Genomic DNA, 17,894 nt, shown 5'->3' with positions numbered 1-17,894 from the left:
CGCCTTGTGCACTTTGAACTCCTAGCTTACAGTTTTGCCAGAAGTTTCATGTCTAATTTCAGAGCTCAATTCTGATATAGTAAAATATTAAAAATCAAGCAATACCGTAGGCTGTGTACTTCCTTTGTCCTATAGTCACCGAGTCTGGTTGGGTAGCTGGTCGGGGAGCCCTCTGAAGGACTTGGACTCAAGCCTGGACGTCTGGGACTGGATGGCCGTACTCCAGTCCCTCCTCGCGACGACGTCGAAGAGTTTAACGCAAAACATGAAAAACTAAGAGCAGAGCCCTGTAATGCCCAAAATAATCGATAATTAATACTTTTAACAAAATATAAGAACAGTGGCCACCTGGTCTCAAACTCACCAACCAGTGTGCAGAAAACGAATATCCAGTAAAGGACATAGGAGATGCACTGCCACCTTTTTTGCTCTAGTTTTAACATTTTACCACCAATGACTTCAGTTTTGAAAGATATATAAAAAACTTCTTGCGAAACTACGTTCGCGTTTCCAACTTTAGATATGTACTTCTGGAATTCGAATTTTTCAAGACGTGCCCAATGTGTTTGTCCTTAGAGCCGCACCTTGTACATAGTCCGCACCGCGTAAAATTTCAACTTCAAACATGTATAGTTTAAGGACAAAATTCCGGACAATAAGGTACTCGTATTTTTGCACTGACAAAGCTACGCACGTCAAAGGTACCATCCTACAGCAAATGTTACTGTACTGAGAATAGCTTAAGGATTGCAGACTATAAAAAAATTGTTTTTAGCGACTAAATGATTAGGTCGGGCTACAAAACCAGTTGGGCCTGAACTTCTTCCACTGCTAAATCGATGGTATCCACGGATTATTTCAGGTGTAAACGTTTCGCGGATTTATGCACCTTTGTGATGTTATGGGTTCAGGTCAAACCGCCGAAGGTGGAATTCAGTCACACCGTGAGGTTTGATCAAGATATATATATATATTAAAAAAAATTAACAAAAATAAGAAACGTTCTAGCTATACACAAATTTACAAGTCAGAAATTGTCTCACTTTCAGTCCGTCCTTGTGTGGCAGAAGGTCTTGGTGCTGTCTGGCTTTCAGCAGCGCTTGGTTGTTGATGAGTGATGTTCCTTGATGGTGGTCTGGGATGTTCTGCTCCGGGACACCGCCGAAGTCGTTCCCGTTGATATTCCTTGGGTGTTCCTTGAGGCTGGTCTGGGATGTTCTGCTCCGGGACACCGCCGAAGTCGTTAATCTTTCCCACCAGCGGCTACTTCGGATTGCTGCCGAAAGCCTCGTTCATGCCGGATGTTGACGCTTTGGTTGCACACCGCCATGCTGATGTTTCACCCGACAGTAGCACCCTCGGGACGTTGCCGGGTGTGCTTCCACCTGGTCGGGTTACCGCCGAACAAGAACTCTTCTTCTTTCTCCTTTTTCGCCCCCTTCTCCTCCGGCCTTCTTCCTCGACGTTTTCCTCTTCTGCTCCATTTTTCTGTTGTAGCACGATAACCTTCCATGTCAAGAATGGAAGAATGTACGGACTGTTCTAAATCCTAGCTTCACCACCGCCAAGATGAAAATGATGACGCAGATTATGCGAAAGAGCGCCGACGAGATGTTGGAAGTACTTGACGACCATGTCAAGAGCGGGCACTTGGTTGAGATGTTCAAGATTTTGCAAGCTTTCGCCCTCGATGTCATCGCCAAGAGCGCACTGGCATGAGAGGTGTATCATAGAACTATATTTATTATGTTTTTATAGGCTTACATAGTGCTAATACCAAACACAAAAAATTTGCGCGGGAGCTAGACAAAAGTACAGCGGGTCATATGAATCACCACCATTTTCGGAGAATGCAACGACGTAATAGATCCGTCGGCGTCCAGTGTTAGAATCAAGATGACCTCAAAAACATACAGTGCACAGGCTGTCTACCAACCTGGAAAATCCTGGGTTTGTCAGAGAGGTTTCTCGTGGAAACTGTACATAGACTAGAACATTTTCACTTCACCTACTTTTCCCAATGCTTTGCAAATAGCGCTTTTGTGATTATCGTTTACAGCACATTATATTTACTTCACTAACGAAAAAGTAAGACGTAAAAACATGTAGGAACGGAAACGGTAATGATGATGAGTGATGCCATTAACAGAGACACTTTGTGTTCTGGAAAAATATATTCTACAGGCTGCGCTGTTTTAATGCATAAAGTTCTTGTTACAGAAAACTCGCGCCAGCTATCGCATGCATGCAATTAACCTTGAGCTGCTTGCAGCAACCAAGGAGTTGCAATACTGCAGCGTACAGAAACAGCTGCGTGAATGTTCTTTACTTGCAGTTAATTAAGTATGACAACAACCATGAAAATGTCTTAACAAAAATTCGGCTTGCATGACCATGAATTCAGCCTGAATAGCATAGCCGCTGGGTTCAGAATTGTAGTGTTCTTTTCTTTCTACTCTAGGCTTATACACTTCTAGCAGTCGTAGCGTTCAAAAAAAAAAAGTATCACGGGCGCAAGTACAGAAAAACCTCATTAGTCTCGCAACAGCACACATCTTCCTTTGCATTTAACACAGTGACAATCATTCAGGACACGCAGACTTGTTATGGCTGTTAGAGCTTTCCAATAAAAAGCTTTGTTATGGCTGTTAGACCATTCCAATAAAAAACTTATATCCTGTGTAATTTCGAGAGTTTGTGCTTGTGGCACGTGCTTTGCTCGCTTTCCAAAACAACAGAGATGAATATTTATTTGGCTCTGGAGATCGCATGCTCGGCAGTGCATTTGTAAACATTGCAAAGTGTATGCAGCGTGAGGTTAGTCTCCCTTTAGAAGGGGGCGACGCCGGCTCACTGCCAACATCGCAGATTATGCAAAAAAAAATGCAACTAACTGCAGATAAGTGATTCCGGCACAAAGTTACAGACCTGCTTCAGTGTAAGGCATAGCGTCGGCTGCCACGTCGACGACAGTTTGGAAACGGTCCCGGATGACAGAAGGTCCGTCTCGATCACGTTCGCCGTCTGCGCTCGACCCAGCCTCAGGGGACACGGAAGGAACAGAGCTTACACAGGTGGTGGCTGTGGTGGTTGGCAGTGTTCAAACCGCTTAAGCGTCTTAAAAAGTGATCCAATTAGATATTGTACTATGTGACACAGATCAGGTCACTATTACCTCTTTGTCCTCCCTGCATCCGGTGCCCCTTTCTTGTAATTGGCACAAAAAGTAAAAGGCACATACGAGGAATGTGCCTCGGCATCGTTCTTACAGTTAGTAGAGTACACAGTTGGGCGAGTCTGTCGTCTACGTGTTCCTCTTCTCTGCCCTTGTCCTTGTGTGCGCCACTGTAACTATGTTCTTACAGTTGACAACACAGTGGGCGCTGCAGATCCTCCTCGACAGAGACGGTAGCAACCTACACTGTCCTCACAAAAAAAAGAAAAGAAGAGATTTTTCGTTTGAAGAGCGGAAAAAACTAGACGAAGTTTTCTTAAGCTCGCAAGTAAACAACATATCCTGAAACCACTCACTGCCGGCGTTCGGTGAAAAGGCAAGAACGGGACGATACGGTCGCGTCAACCCTCAAATTTGTCACGGTGCCACAGCCAAATTGCTCTATGACGTTTGGTATATTCATAATGGTGTTGTAAGACTGGTATTGTTGCATACATGCGTCAACACATAATATATTTTTGTCAGTGCACTGCCGCCATCCAGGCTTCACGTCCTTGCATCTCGTAAAGCTTTCCGGAGGTGCTGTAAAACTTCAGGGAGTCACAAAGGTTTTTAAAGTTGTTGCTTCACCCAACCACGCCACAGTCAGGGGCGGATACAGGAATTTCCCGAGGGGAGGGGGGGGGGGCGGGGGTCAGGTGTTGGTCAGTGTACCATATGTTTAGGAACCCCCCCGCCCCACCTCTCCTTCGTTTCAAGCCTTAAATTTTAGACACGCAGAAATCAAAAGGGGGGTCAGGACATCCGGACCCCCCCCCCCCCCCCCCTCTAAATCCGCCCCTGACCACAGTACATAGTGCAGGGCTTGCGTTTCGTCTTCTCCGTCGCAAGTGCGTAGCTATGAGCGATGAAGTGACCAGCAATGGCAGCGAACGGGGTGAAAAGACCGCAAAATACGCCAGGCGCTGTTTTCAGGGCGTCCCCACCAGGGTCTGGGATGGTACTAAAGTCGTCGGCGAAATTTGAACGAGTCTGCCCTATAGCTCAGGTTCATCACTTTATTTTTACTTGAACTGGTTTCTAGAAGGTTCTGTATTATCCGCGTATTGAAACCGTAACTCTCACTTCGGTGCCCATACCACCCAAGCGTGCGCTGTAATGAGTGTGCGTTATACAGCGTTAGCGGTTAGTGGGCCGTTCTATGGTTTTTGACGGTGTGAGTGCAAACTAAACGTTTCCGTGGTAAATTTACCAGAAAATTCACACCACGTGACCTATATACCTATTCAGTTTCCCCGCTAAATTTAGCGAAAAATTGACGTCACGTCACCTATGAACCGATTCAGTTTCCCTGATAAATTTTCCGGGAAAACACATCACGACCTTCGAGTCATTTATCAACAGCGTATCGGCGCTAAATGAACGCAACGTCATTTCAATATCAGATCACCGTTTGGCGCACGATCGGCTCAATGGCAGTCGATCATCGTCGTATCGTCGAATAAGCAGCAGAGCTGACGCTGTTTCAACGCATGTCATGTGATCGTCGTGCAATTGTTTTCGACTCCTTCTTCGTAGCACTTTCTGCGTCCGAGAAGTCACGGTCCGAGGCTAGTTCCGAACATTCCACGCTCCGCGTACCCGTCGTCGCCTTGCGCCAATCCAAACCTCAAGTCTGTGTTCCGCGCACGCGCTGTATGGAATACGCAACGCTAACGCAAACGCAGGGTGCTCGTGCTCGCTCTTATACGCATTACTAGAGAACTGACTTATGCCTCTCGATGTTTCACCCATCAATAAACGGAAAGTGTCTCCACTTATATGTGTTTCTTACACTGCGTTCATCGTGCCTCGCAGAGAGCCAGGCTTGCAGTCTAGTAAATCTGGCGTGTCTAATTTCCTCTGAAGCACTTGGGAGAGGTAATTTCTTTAATCTCGGAAATTTATCTTAGCGAACGATGAGGCTGGAAATATGTCTGGACCTAAGAATAAAAGCAGTTTGTGCTGTGACTCAGAGCACGACGTAAGCACGTGAAACTTCATACTCAATGTAACAAGACAATTTGTTTAAATCTAAGTATATTTTTAGCTTCGTCGATTGCATGGATTTTAGTCTCCCTCCGTGGATTGCGGGGGTTGATATAGAGCACTGGCACGGGCCTGAACTTTTAGGCCCTGCCCGACCCGGCCCGGTAAAAAAAAGGCCCGGACCCGGCCCGAGCCCGACAGAATATTGAATTTGCCAGGCACGACCCGCACCGGTAGAGACACGGCCCGGGCCCGGTCCCAGCACGACATAATTTTTATACCTAAGCCCGAGGCCGACAATATTATTATTATTTCTTTTTAATACGAGCGTGAGCCCGGTCCGGGCCCTACAGATTAGAAACATGAGCCCGAAAACGTTTGCGGCCTTTAAACAAAAAAACTGCCCAAGCATAAAGCACGCACTCGCCCTATGCTTGTGGAGTCCATACGTTTTCTTTTATCCATTTAAAAACTTCCCAGATGCCAAACGTCTCCTTGTTTGTTTGTTGTTGTTTTTTCTTTTTTTTGTGTGTGAGCCAGGTTGTTGTGATTTTACACTTCGCTTGTTTGTTTTGATTGAACCTAAAAGACCAACTAGCAGACTTTTTATTATCAACAATTTAGAATTTGCGGCACATGACTGCCCAGGCACAGCCTGAAATATATTTTGTCCAAGCTCGACTTCGGTTTAAGCCAGAAAAGATGTGTGCTACCCGGCGCGAGCCCGGCCCGCGGGCCGATCAAGACTCGGGTTTTCGGGTGGGCCAGGGCCCATGAAGTGCTCTAGATTGACTCTTCTAAGTGCATTGCGAGTAATTAGGCTAGCTGGACGTAACAAAGTACTAGATTCAAAAACGTCATTCTGCATGATATTCTATGCTTCCGTTTTAGAGGTTACAGCAATTTTTTCTGAAGGCTGCTTACAATGGCAAGCGATGGTGAAAGCTATAATCTACTAGTGAGAGCGTATTTTCGTGATCCTGACTAACTAGCCACTGTGACGACCTCGCGCAGTCATTACGACTTTACCTCGCACGGGTCACACGTTGTGAGCTCATTTTTTCGTCGTCTGGGCGCCATTTCAAGATTTAGTAAGTGTTTTAGAGTGCTTTCCTTTTATTCGTGCTTTAACAAAGCATAGTTCTTCCAAAACATGACTTCTGCTGTGTGATTTGGAGTAACCTCAGTGCTACAGCTACCAAAAAATGTGGAATGTGTACACAGAAGGTTTTCCAGAATTTATAATTTTAGATCTCCTTCACATGACTCATATCAATACGAAAAAGTGCTTAAACAGTGCAAATTACATCAAGAAGATGTTCGCGCGACCTTGTATTCGTGTTTAAGTGCATACATTTCTATTACGATATTAACTCTCTGGTCTCGTCTATGAAGTATCATATACACGGAAGAAATTTCCGTAATAATCGCACATTCCATGTCAATCCTATTGTTTTCACGTCACCCTCAGGCCGACTGTAAAACTATTTCAGTCATCTGAAATCAGGTGACATTAACATTTTCAACCCTAACTTACCACAATTTAAGAAGTACTTCCTTTGTGTATTGAAATTATGTTTACGCTCTGTAACTGTCCAATTATTGTGTTTGCTTTTGTTGTTGTAGTTGTTTCTTCTTTTTTTTAAGAAGTGTGTGAAATGATAAAACATTTCTTGTTTGTATTTATATGTATTCTGCGTTGGTACTAACAAGTGCACCAATGTGTAGGCTTCGGTCGTTATTGGGCACTGAATATATAGCAAATAAAGATACAAATACGACAGCCCACGACGTAAACGATCGGTCATGTTTGTAAGGACAGCGGAGACATCGCCTACCTCAACGGCCTTTCGGGCACATTTAGCCCTATCTCGCTTTATAAAGTGGTGACTTGCTCACGTCAATATCACGCCGTAAAACGACGTCATACTAACGTAAACACTTACACAGTCGCGAACGTGGACACCGTGGAACGTTCACGAAAGATGAGCGCACTCGAAGCGTCGATTCCTGCTCGGAATTTAATTGTTTGTGAAACACACAACGTGTCACCATTAGCTTACAACGCCTGCAACATACTCTTTTATCGCACCGCGTATGTGTTCTTAAAACAAGTTGCGACGGCTTTTTCTGGTGCGGAGCTTACGTAGAAGGAGCAAGGTTTCAAGAAACTTGTTCGATTAACAACTGCGATCGAGGAGAAAGCTTATCATTCAGCACGTAGTCGCCTAGCCTCTTCTATACTCTACCTCGCTGACTGTATCTGGAAACATTTGGTGGCCGTATTCGCGGAACACTGAACAGACGGAGATGCCCGATCCTGCAGATCATTACAGAGATCAGCTGCACCAACGTCCATTCATGAAGGCGCCCACGTCGGCTAGAGCTAGAGTAGCGACGATGACAGCGAGTACGAGGAACGGTCTTGTGTTTAGCACTCAAGAGACAAAACCAAGGGTTATAAGTAAGGTTCTAAATTTCCGGTCGTGTATTTTTTTTTCGGCGTATTTTGTTCTGTTTTTATCTTAAAAATAATTTTAAGGGCCTTTTTTGGAAATAAGTCTGCACCAAAAAGATTTTTTTTTTTTTTGTAGTATGAGTGGTATATTTACTCATGCCAAAACTGTTCATGGTATTTGTTTTGATAGTCTCTTTCTAAGCACTGGGCCTCTAAGTATAAATGGTTGAGTTGAGTACGGTGCTGTCATGAAAAGAGCGCCTCTGCGATATGAAAGTGTACAATCTTAAATCTATGAAATTGAGCCTTAAATTTATCGAGAGAAAAATTTAAAGGAACATTTTTTTGTTACAGTTTCGTGTACAACAATAAATAAACGGCAAAATATGTGCCGACAAGTACAGACTAGGTAGGTAACTACATCTAGTCTTAGAGCAACCATGGTGAGCATAACAAGGGACCTAGCTTTCATATCACTTGTAATCTTGATTGCCATTAGTTTGTAAAACTGTAATAAATCGCCATATGCAGTTTATGAGGTATTCTATATCAGTGCCTATCCGTTATTTTCGGTTTTCTATCACGGTCAAGTTAGGGAACGACTTATCATTTATCACGACAGCTCGGCCCTTCCCTTCCGTGCGAGTTCCACACTAGCAAGCTGCCGACCAAGACCTGCACTACACTAGCTAAAACTATCCAATCAATCAAAAGCCAACTCCAAAATAAAAGCACTAGCACATTTGAAAACACCGCGTACTTCACGTACCCAGTGCTCACGGAAGTCCGGTTGCAATGCGGGGATCTCGACAACGATTCTGATAGAAACTTCGAAAATTCACTTGCACATTCATAAGTTGCGGCACATTCCGGACAATGGAAACGATCCAAACCCCATTTCTAGAAGAACGGGAGCTTGGCAAACAAAGCCCGTTTACAAAAGAGATAAAAAATTTCACTCGCAAAAGGGTGTCGATTGTCCAGCCCTCCCCCATTATGAGGTAGGACGATCCGAAAGATCGCTGATGACTTCAGCAGGAAGTGCATAAAAATGTTACACAATAATCATCCCCACTCAAAAAAAAAGGTAAAAAAGTTCGAATTTGGCGTGCGTTTATCGTTTTTTATTGGTTTAATCCAAAGATGCAGAACCCTACATATAATTAACCAGGAAAGACCCTCACTTGCCCTTCCTCAGAATATCGTACGAAGCCGCTCCAACTCCGTTTTACCTCACGATGGACCGCCGGGGACGCTACAAGCAATTGAGGCCCACTCAAAACTCTGTGAGCGTCACGGGACCTTCAGGGGGCTCGCAGCAAGGCGCGGGCGCGTGCTCACTCGATGCGTCCACGGCGCTGCATCGGCTGGAATGGCTCGTGACGTCCACTTCCGCCCACCCCAAGGCTGAAGGGAGAGTGCAGCTTTTTAGGAGAGGAGTTCAAGCTGCTGCGGGACCGGAAAGCAACGAATGAGCAAGAGATAGCACCCGACGCGAGTTTGCTTTGGCTTTTTGAACGAGCATTGGATGGTCTGGGCGCCTCAGCTGATCTCAACTCGGACGCGACCTTGGCTCCCTCCGTTCGCCTCCTTCTTTCCACACTCGTCGTCGGCCGCTCCGCCGGCACGACGTTGTCTCGCAGCGAATACCGACGCTAAGTTTCGGCGACGCAACGTTCTCCGATATTCTTCTAAACCATCGATTCAGCAGTTGTCAAACTGGAAATACGATCTTCCTGGGTTGTCGTCCTCTTCACCGTTCTTAGATATTACTGCTTTGGACGTTCGAAGGAAGTGCCGCGTTTGAGATGGAGGTTCCGCTCGTGACGGCGATATCGGCGGCGTTTGTTGTGGTCGTGGCGACGGCGGCGTGGATGTGGGTACTCAACCGCCGACGTCAGCACAGCTTCTTCGCGAGGCTCGGAATCCCTGGACCTGCGCCCGACCTTTTCTCCGGCAACTGGGTGCAACTTAAGAAGGATCCACTCGAGGTGAGTGTTCAAACAATGGTATTTATTTAACGTGACAAATGGTAAATTCCGCCAAATGGCAACCCTGCTTTCTCCTGGAGCGAGAAGGAAGCGGAAAAGGTACAGCAAGGCGTTCGTTGCTTGCAGTGTTGTACGAAACAGCGTTCTAAGGAACGGCGTTCCTGGAACGCGTTCCTGTTAAGAAGAACGAAGAAACGCTGCCGTTCCATTTTGCATCGGTGGAGCTGGAACCGGAACTCGTTACATTTTTACTGGAGCGGAAAAAGGAACGGCGTTCCTTTTTTTCGACCAGTGTGGCAATTTGTATTTTATTTCTAAGCGGAAATTCTAAAGGTATAAAAACAATACCTTTACGAAGGGCAGGATCTCGTTAACATTTTTGTTACTTATCTTAGGGTTTATTTTGTGTGGTCCTCGTTTTGTAATAGTCGGGTGCAAGAGAACTAGTGGACATTCATTATTATTTTTTTTTTAGTGGCCGAGATTGCGGTACAAAAAGCATAAGATTTAGCCGAAGGAAAAGACACGGAAAGAGGAACGTTTGAAACTCAGCTACTTTCTTTGCTTCCACCAATCCTCAGACACTGTTATGAATGGCCCCCGGACCATGTTCACAATGTCTACATCGGGCCGTTTGTTTTCGTCGAGCGCCTCCCGCGGGTTCAAGGTCATCTGACTCAGCGAGCCTGGCGCAAGCATCGCTTCGAAAGCACGCCTGCCCCGCGGACGCACCAGACGGGCGCCGTGATATAGCCAGACTTTACCGTGTACAGGTCTGGATATAGCATCCGAAGAGGGAAAACAACATCTCAGGTTTCACACCAGGGCACGATCCGGGGCGATGAAATCATCGGGACGCCTTCATTCAACGCGTAGACATAAAGAGTCGAATGTCGGCACGTCACGTCTCGGCCCCGGACGGTGTTTTGACCAGCTGCGTGAATTCCAACGAGCCGGTGTTTTGGTGAGACTCTCGGCGCCCTCTAGACCGACGGTGAAGTGTTTACGGCGGCTCAGTGTGCGTAATAATGGAATGTGGGGCGGGGTTTGAACTGGACACCTTTCTGTGATTGGCCGACTATCCGCCGATGTAGGGGTCCCTATCTAGGGACCTAGGGAGAACCAAGTGTTTAAAATGAGCGAACTTTGACAAGCAAATATCTTCCCTGGTCTTGAACCAACTGTACATCATGTAAATAAACAGTGTACATTTCGAGAGAGATCGCGGCTCATCGTTGTTCCCGCTGAGCTCAAGTCCGGTGCCTGGCTCGAGTCGCCCCTCCACCACCACGGACCCCGCTCGGTCAAAAAAACTGGTTGGCAGCGGTGGAGATGGTCTCACGAGCATCGGACATTGGAGGTCGGTGAGTGTTCATTTCGTTCGGGAAATCGCCAAGTGTCGTTCCTTAGCTAGGAATTTGTCAGTGACGTTTTGGCGAACTTAGGGGGCTACTAGAGAAGAGTGTTTGATAATACTTCTCAGTAGAGAGATATCCCGAGCGTGAGTGGCATTCATGGCAGGCATGGAGTGGGAAAAATTAAAGAAACTGGAATTGTTCCAGCTTTCAGAGGAATTGGGACTTCAAGTAGCAAAAACTACCAAAAAGCAGCAGCTCATTGATAAGATTCGTGCATTAGGTTTTGAAAATGAGGAGATCTTGGAGAGCTGGGAAGAGGTCGAGAAAAGAGCAATCAATCGACAACGGGAGCTCAATTTTCAACAGCAGCAACTCGATTTCAATAAGCGGGAACAGGACTTGAAAGAAAAGGAGATCGAGATTGAGCGTCAAAAACTTGAGGTGGAGCAAAAGAAACTCGACAGCGGGCAGGCTAGCTCAGAGCGCTCCAGTCAAGGGAAAGTCGAGGGTTTCAAAATGTCGAAGCTTATGCAGCCTTTCAAAGTAGAAGAGGACATTGGTCTCTTTCTGGTGAACTTTGAGCGTACCTGCGAGAAAATGGGTTTCGGGCGAGAAACTTGGCCGCAAAGACTGCTGACGCTCCTCCCGTGTGAGGCCGCGGACGTGGTCGCGCGAACATGCAGAGGGCGCAACTCAAGGCGAAACTCCACTATGACAAGGGGGCCAGGTCCCGAAAGTTTGAAGTTGGAGATCAGGTATTGTTGCTGAGAGCTTCAAAGAAAAACAAATTGGAGGTGCAATGGGAAGGCCCAGCCAAAGTGCTCCAAAAACTCTCTGACACGAACTACGCTGTAGAATCAGGAGGGACGAGAAAGAAGGTAACGATTTACCACTCTAACTTGATGAAACCCTACGTGGGGAGGAAAGAGAAGGTTAGCCTTGCTTGGAACACACCGGAGGAAGTTCCCACGGATATTCCTAGATGGGAGGGGAAACGGGGACTGTACGATGTAGATACGGTAGTGGCCAAGGCAGTAAAAACCGAAGTTCTTATTGAAGATCAGGTGAGCGACCTGCGCGATGTGATCGAGGAATTCGATAAAGTGTTTTCCGATCGACCTGGTCGTACTGATCTGGTGTGCCATGACATCGAACTCACAGACGGCACCCCAGTTCGATCGAAAGCATACAGGGTCTCTCCAAGACAACGTCACATACTAGCCGAAGAGATCAGACGCATGCTTGAGCTCGGAGTTACAGAGGCCGCCGAAAGTGACTACACTTCTCCCCTCATACTCGTGGAAGTGCCGGGTAAAGATCCTCGCCCGTGCATCGATTATCGGAGACTAAATGCGATCACCAGAGACCAAACTTACCCCATCCCAAACATAGAGGAGAGGGTAGAGCGTGTAAGTGCAGCCAGGTACATTTCCACATTGGATCTGATTCGCGGGTATTGGCAGGTACCCCTGACGGAACGGGCAAGCCGCTATGCGGCATTTATTTCACCACTCGGAACGTTCCGTCCGCTGATGCTCAGTTTCGGGCTTAAGAACGCCCCATTTTGTTTTTCAAAACTCATGGACAGCGTCCTTCGCGGGATAGAGGGGTTCGCACTGCCATATCTCGACGACATCGCGATCTTTTCGGAAACATGGCAAGAACACGTTTCGCACTTACGTCAAGTGTTTGGTAGGCTACGTGAAGCGGGCCTTACGGTAAAAGCCGAAAAATGTCAGCTGGGGCGTGCTGAGGTGACCTACCTAGGTCACGTCATTGCACAAGGGCGTCGACGACCCTCGGAAATCAAGGTAGCGGCCGTTGACGGTTTCCCGAGACCCGAAACAAAAACGCAGATCCGCTCGTTTTTAGGCCTGACGGGATACTACCAGCGATATATCGCAAATTATTCTCAGACAGCTAGCCCACTCACGGATGCTCTCAGAAAGCATGAGCCCAACAAGGTCATCTGGGACGAGAAAATGGAGCAGGCTTTCCGGAACCTAAAGACCGCGCTCACGCGGCGACCGGTGCTAAGAGCACCTGACTATGCTCAGCCATTTTTCGTCCAGTGCGACGCGAGCGACCGGGGACTTGGTGTGGTTTTGTGCCAGAAAATCAAGGACGAGGAGCACCCCATCCTCTACGCGAGCCGCAAGCTAACCACAAGGGAGGAGGCGTATAGCGCCTCTGAAAAGGAGTGTGCTTGTTTGGTCTGGGCCGCGCAAAAGTTGTCCTGTTACCTGGCAGGTGCCATGTTCACCTTCGAAACGGACCACTGTCCTCTGACATGGCTGCAGCGGATGTCACCCAAAAACGGACGGCTCCTGCGGTGGAGTTTAGCGTTGCAGGAATTTAACTTCCGCGTAACTTACAAGCGAGGAAAGCTGAATTCTAACGCCGACACCCTAAGTCGCATGTACTAAAAGCGTTCTTGAAAAAGCTTGTAGAGTTTTCCAGTGATTGTATAGATTTTGAATGTTGGGCCTTGCTTCGAATGCCACCCGCACTCGGCAGATAGAAAAGTGGAGTTAAGCTTATATCAGTTAAGATATGTAAGATGCGTTTGGGGCTTTTCTTTCCCTTTCCTTGGTAATACCGTTTTGTACAGCTTCAGAGCGTTTTGTATGCAAGCCAAGTTTTGTTTTTGTAACACGGTTGCTGTTTTTTTTTCTTTATTTGCTCATTATAAGAGACGCGGTGTTAGTTCAGTAATAGTTGGTGGCTTTATTGTCACGGGAGTCCGATTTCATTATGTTTTATTGTACCTTAACCTGATATTTTATGGAGGCTGGTTTCTCGTAATGAAGTTATAGTTCAGTATTGTACTACCTAGATCGTGACGCACTCACGTTAGAGAAATATATTAGTGAATATGTTCTTTTTTTTACTTGGCGAATTTCCGGGCGGGGTGAACGCTCGCTTGCTTCCCGTGTTTCGTGTTTTGTGATTCCGGGAGTCGCAAGCTAACCACATGGTGGAAAAGTGACCCAAGTTGCAGCGCAAGAGCTGGGATCTCAGGAGACAGCACCAGTACTACGGCTTTCGGCAGAGCAGCTGCAGACCGCTCAACCTCTAGACCGTCTCCCCGTCGGCGGAGAGCTGTTATGAATGGCCCCCGGACCATGTTCACAATGTCTACATCGGGCCGTTTGTTTTCGTCGAGCGCCTCCCGCGGGTTCAAGGTCATCTGACTCAGCGAGCCTGGCGCAAGCACCGCTTCGAAAGCACGCCTGCCCCGCGGACGCACCAGACGGGCGCCGTGATATAGCCAGACTTTACCGTGTACAGGTCTGGATATAGCATCCGAAGAGGGAAAACAACATCTCAGGTTTCACACCAGGGCACGATCCGGGGCGATGAAATCATCGGGACGCCTTCATTCAACGCGTAGACATGAAGAGTCGAATGTCGGCACGTCACGTCTCGGCCCCGGACGGTGTTTTGACCAGCTGCGTGAATTCCAACGAGCCGGTGTTTTGGTGAGACTCTCGGCGCCGTCTAGACCGACGGTGAAGTGTTTACGGCGGCTCAGTGTGCGTAATAATGGAATGTGGGGCGGGGTTTGAACTGGACACCTTTCTGTGATTGGCCGACTATCCGCCGATGTAGGGGTCCCTACCTAGGGACCTAGGGAGAACCAAGTGTTTAAAATGAGCGAACTTTGACAAGCAAATATCTTCCCTGGTCTTGAACCAACTGTACATCATGTAAATAAACAGTGTACATTTCGAGAGAGATCGCGGCTCATCGTTGTTCCCGCTGAGCTCAAGTCCGGTGCCTGGCTCGAGTCGCCCCTCCACCACCACGGACCCCGCTCGGTCAAAACAACACCCAGAAATCTAAGGCAGACTACAGTCATCACTGAACTTCCACAAAGAGACCTAAAGTTACAGCAAAAGAACAGCTTACCTGACAGCCGAATATACCCTTATATCCTAGATATTGGTCACATAAAACATAAAAAAATTAATATTTATTTCTTCTCCCCTTGTCCCCCACCTTCAAACTGAATAACGAATCCAACACTCTAAAAAAAAAAAAAGCCCGAGCGTCTACCTTCCCGCCCAACATTCGGAAAGCCAATCACCGCAACTTACGGAGGCAGCTCAGCGAATGACGATGGCGAAACATATGTTTAGACCAAAAAACACGATCTGAGTTGCGACATTAAGCAATGCAAAACGTCACGCTTGCATTTCTTAATGTCACAACTCAGACTGTGTTTCTTTGTCTAGACATGTTTCGGCATTGCCATTCGCTGAGCTGCCTCCATAAGTTGCGGTGATTGGCTATCCGAGTGCTTTGCGTAAAAGTGGACGGACGACCGTTTCTTAGAATCAACCTTCACAAAGAAGGACTAGTAGTTTCCAAGTCTCATCTTCCAAAAGCCCTACCCTCTTCTTCACTTCCTCGTCTTATGGACAGCAACATTGAGAAGCAGCTGTTGTTAAGTTCGAACAAGGGACTTTGTTATATTAAAACATGTGAGGTTGTTGTAAAACACTTGTGCACACTCTAAAAAAAGTCTGTGCGTCTACTTTCACGCACAACACTCGGACAGCCAATCAGCGCAACTTACGGAGGCAGCTCAGCGAATGACGATGCCGAAACATATGTTTAACCAAAAAGACGCAGTTTGAGTTGTGACATCAAGCAATGCAAAGCGTCACGCTTGCATTGCTTAATGTCACAACTCAGTCTGCGTTTTTTTTGTTTTTTTGTTTTTTTGTTTAAACAGATTTTTTGGCGTCGTCATTCGCTGAGCTGCCTCCGTAAGTTGCCTTGATTGGTTCTCCGAGTGTTGTGCGTGAAGGTAGACGCACAGACTTTTTTTAGGGTGCAATGGTGGGTTAGCAGTACATTTGGCTCGTCTAAACTGCCCACCACAAAAGGTGGTTAAAACCTGAGATTTTTAAAGGTGAATATATCAACAAATGAAACCCGGCTTTCGCTTGTCTTCCCCTGTTGCCCTTCCATCACTGCAGTCAAATTCGTATGCTGCCATTTGACAGGATAGATTAAAAACAAAACAAAAAAAAACTTTGCTTGATCTAATTACATATAGTAATCAGCAAAATAGAAATGTAACGTATATGTAACGATACGTTCCACTATTTTAACTGTAACGGAAACTAGTTCCTTTTTCACACGTGAAACTTGTAACGGGAACGCGTTCCAAAAATCAAAAGAAGCAAAAAACGAGCTTTCATTCCTTTTTTTTTTAGGAACGTGTACAACACTGGTTGCTTGCAATGGGAGGCGAGAGGAGGACAAGCGAATGGGGCAACAGAGTTGCAACAGAGCGGGCGTCTGCTCCGTGCAGGCAACAGTCGCGCATACCCTTCCTCAATCCTCTCCCTCAGGCGCCGCCATTAAATTGCAAACGCTCTCCAGGATCTGAGTTGCGCCCCCCCTCACTAGAGCCTCCCTATTGCAAACGGTCTTTGTGGTTTTTGAGTTCCTTCCTCTCTTAAATGTAGGCTTTTTTATGTCATGCTCTTGCATGTCGCGAGCCAGGCGGTGGCACAAGAGTGGCTCACTCTCTCAAGTCTGCTCTGGCTCGCTCTTTGCTTAACAGAACACGGAAGCTCTCCGCAGCGACGAGCATAGGGACGCTACGACGGCGGCTACACTGACGTTCGATCGTCTTTGGTGACGCAAACTGTACCACCAACCGCCAGGATTACGACATGCGACAGCATGACAAATCGGCACCTGTGACGTTATCTGCTAACACTTCGAGACCCATTTTAATGCATGGGCGACATAGGGCGCTAAACATACCAGTGAGAGTCGCGTTTCAGGTACGGCAACCTAATGCGATTGCTCCTTTTTGCGTGTGTTCGCGTCAAATTTCGGAATCAGAAAGTCAGCTAATTATGTTTCTAACATTTTAAAATATAACTCAGACCGATTACCTTATTATCAAGGCATACTCTACGCAATTGCGGCATGGTTTCAAGAATATATAATGATATTAATCGCGAATTGAACAACGCCGTCATAGTTGGCTATGTGCGGTTGCTTGTAAGCTGTTAAAAACTACATCTAAGATGTTCCGCACTGCATTGAACGCGTTGAAGACAAAACATTTTAAACACTTGATATTGCGTCATCTCAATTGTTCCTTCAATCGAGGCTTTTTCCTGGTTCACCACCGACGTGCTTTGGGCTTATCACATAACCGAAATTGCGCCCTCATATGTAGAGATAGCTAGGATCAATATATTTTGCCAAAAATTTGATGAAGTTGGCAAAAGCGGACTCTCTCGGCCATATTCACCAGTCGTGGCTAACTAGCGCTGTTTTAAAGTTTGTATCGCGACTAAGTAGTCGCGAACTAAGAGACAAAATCAGCGACAAAGGATTGACTAGTTCTGCGGTATTCAAGAGCGCGAAGCGAGCGGGTGACTATCTAGTCAGAACAAAGAAGGGGAAGTGACATAAAAAGTTAGGTCACGCGGACGCGTACTTAAACGCCGCTGCGTAAACGGGTATTTCATCGTATGAAAACTAATATTTAAGTGTTTATCAGCAAGAAAAAAGTTACAATGAGAGACTAATTGCCCGAAACGGAGTTTTACAAAGAAAAATTAGAAGAAACGCAAGGAAGAAATACGGAAGCCGCATTGCCAGCGACATAGACAAATATGGAAGCGCTCGTAAATCCGTTTATTTCTCGCCGTCCAGCGCCCTGCTGAGATCGTTTTAGCGGTATCTCTGGCCATGGAACATGGCTATTTACACAATATTTGCTCCTCCTATTCTTTCTACATGTGTCCCCCAGCGTTCCGAGACAGTAAGTGCTTCGTTATCGCTGGCGGTCAGCGGCGATACGAGTCGGCCATGGCGCTGAGCCGTATAGTCACCCGCTAAACACA

Source organism: Ixodes scapularis, unplaced genomic scaffold, assembly GCF_016920785.2.
Source record: "Ixodes scapularis isolate PalLabHiFi unplaced genomic scaffold, ASM1692078v2 PGA_scaffold3__209_contigs__length_174095766, whole genome shotgun sequence".
NCBI classification, from domain to species: Eukaryota; Metazoa; Arthropoda; class Arachnida; order Ixodida; family Ixodidae; genus Ixodes; species Ixodes scapularis.
The sequence above is the reverse complement of the archived record's forward strand: the minus strand, read 5'-3'. Positions refer to the sequence as shown.